This window comes from Mastomys coucha, unplaced genomic scaffold, assembly GCF_008632895.1.
Source record: "Mastomys coucha isolate ucsf_1 unplaced genomic scaffold, UCSF_Mcou_1 pScaffold15, whole genome shotgun sequence".
NCBI lineage: Eukaryota > Metazoa > Chordata > Mammalia > Rodentia > Muridae > Mastomys > Mastomys coucha.
The window spans coordinates 140,452,679-140,455,527 of NW_022196897.1; positions in this window are offsets into that span (position 1 = coordinate 140,452,679).

Consider the following 2,849-nt stretch of genomic DNA (forward strand, 5'->3'; position numbering starts at 1 on the left):
CAGAGAGATGCCATCTGCGAGGGAAACCTATTCTTAGAGAGCAGAGCCAGTCGGTGGTGGAGCCGGCCACCCCCAGCCGTGGAGGAGGGATATCAGGGCAGGAGTCCAAGGCTGGCTGGGGAGAAGGGCCAGCTAATCACAGGGACACACTTATTTCTTACAACCAGCTTCCTCCTGTATTTGTTCTATTGGAAATAAGTGCAATGTTTATTGAATGCTCACTTTACATGTATCACTTAATCCTTCCAGACACCACGAGGTGCACGTCATCACAACACCTCTTTTACAGATGAGGCACAGATGGCTAAGTCCCTTCATTGGTCAGGCCTTGAACCTGGGCATGCTGGTTCCAAAGCCCTTGTCCCTTGCAACTGTGTACACTGCCTCTTAGTCTACTGACTAGTGGCCAGTCTTAGTTTGGGTTTTTCTCCAATAACAAAGCCCCAGATAAGGGTTTTGTGTGCAAGTGATGTAATGTCCCAGTGGATGCAGTGGCTGTGGTGTGAAGGAGACAGCTTCCACTGAGGGCACCTGGAGTCCAACCCTGCTTGAAGCTCTAGCAAGCAGCACACAGAATGCACGGAGGGCTGGGTGCTGCTTCTGATGGTATGTCTTAGTGCTGGGTTAATGTTGTTCAAGGGGACTATTAATCAATAAAATTTCATGCCTGCTACTGCAGAGTGGTAAATCAGGCACCAGGGGTGGGCGGGCACCCTCAGGCTGGGGGGATACAGGGGTGGCAACTGGAGAAGCCAGGTGTGAAGAGAAGAGAGAGTGGCAGGGCTCCCCATCATCGGCTAGAATAGGCCTGCCGGGCAATGGCTGGCTCCTGACCGTCTCAAGAATTTGTTCATCTTCCAGTTGGAGCAGAATAACCTCTTCCAAACCATCTGCTCTGAACTTGTAATGAACTGCTGTAGCTGAGAGCACTGGGGAGTCAGAGACAACCTCCACTACCCCGGAGCTCTGTGACTGGTCGGCTACCTGGGACAACAAAAGGTCAAGAAAATGACCTTGAACACCCTTCCTCTTGGCCCCACCTCCCAGGTGCTGTGAATATCGGTATTCGTCTCCATGCCTGCCCAGAATCTGCACAGTGACTCGTGTAGACTTCTCCTGGTCATTTTAGTCACATAAGAAGACAGGAGGAGAGGGCATGTTGTAAGTAATATACTGCACTAAACCAAGTCTCTCAAATTGGTAGCCTCTGGACCAGGCTTTTCTGAGAGCTGTTTTGTTCCTTAAGATGAATGGTTTTTAAAAATTCTGCGTCAGGCAGTGGTGGCACACACCTTTAATCCCAGCACTTGGGAGGCAGAGGCAGGTAGATTTCTGAGTTCAAGGCCAGCTTGGTCTACAGAGTGAGTTCCAGAACAGACAGGGCTACACAAAGAAACCCTATCTTGAAAAACAACAACAACAAAAAAAATTCTACCTGGTACACAATTCTCCAGTTCACTGTGCTCCATTTCCTCCTGTGCCATAGTACCCCAAACACTTTTCATTCATGCCACCAAGAGGTCCTGTGAGCATCTGGGTCGGTTTCAAATGTCAGATCAATCCTATAATCAACGACTGCAAAGGATGGCTATCTAGGTTTAAAGTGAGGCACTGAAGGAAACACGGGCTTTGAAATCAGGCAGACATCAGGAGACCACATCATAGTAGCCATGTTGCTTTGGGCAAGTTACCTCTTATCTAACTTGCAGTTTCCATACCTGGAAAACATGGATCAAGATGCACCCTTGCAAGGTAACTATGGACCAAAGACAATCATGTTCAGGTGTGAAGTGTCCAGAGTGGGCGTCAGGTTACCATGATTATCCTCCTTCATGGGGCTGGAGGTGCTGAGAGTTGAAAAGCCTTCCCCCAGGGATCCAGGGGGTCTGGGGCTCAGACTGTACCTTTAGTTCCAGATTTTCAGTGTCCTCTGGAATCTTTGTGTTACCTGATGCATGTACAATACACTGCCAGTGTTAAGAATGTAGCTCAAGAAAAACTGTTATTGGCGGGCAGTGGTGGTGGCATGCCTTGAATCCCAGCACTTGGGAGGCAGAGGCAGGCAGACTTCTGAGTTCGAGGACAGCCTGGTCTACAGAGTGAGTTCCAGGACATCCAGGGCTACACAGAGAAACCCTGTCTCAAAAAACAAAAACAAACAAACAAAACAAGCTGTTATTAATCCTTTATATTAACATATGTTGTAATGGCAAGGTTTGGGAAATATTGAGTTAAGATATATATGATTAAAGGTCTGAGGCTGGAGAAATGGCTTAGTGGTGAAAAGCACTTAGCTCACCAGATAGTGGTGGCACATGTCTTTAATCCCAGCACTGGGAGGCAGAGGCAGTCTGAGTTCAAGGCCAGCCTCATTTACAGAGTGAGTTCCAGGACAGCCAGGGCTACACAGAGAAACCCTGTCTTGGAAAATCACAAAAAAAACTCAAACATACAACAACAACAACAAATCCTAAGTGCTCTTGCAGAGGGCCAAGCTTCATTTCCCACGTGGTGGCTCGCAACACCCATACCCTCAGTTCAAGGGATTCAGCACCCTCTGCTGACTTCTGCTGTACCTGATACAGACATGGTACACAGATGGACATGCAGGGAAAATGTATGATTAAGATTAATTTTGTGTGTTCTTTAATTTTTTATTATATATGTGCATTTGTGTGTGTGTGTGTGTGCATGCACACACACATGCCAAGGCACACATGTGGAGGGCAGAGGACAACTTGCAGGATCTGGTTCTCTTCTTCCACCATGTCACCATGTGGAACACAGGGATCAAACTCAGGTCACCAGGCTTGGCCACAACCATCTTTACTCACTGAGCCCTCTCCCTG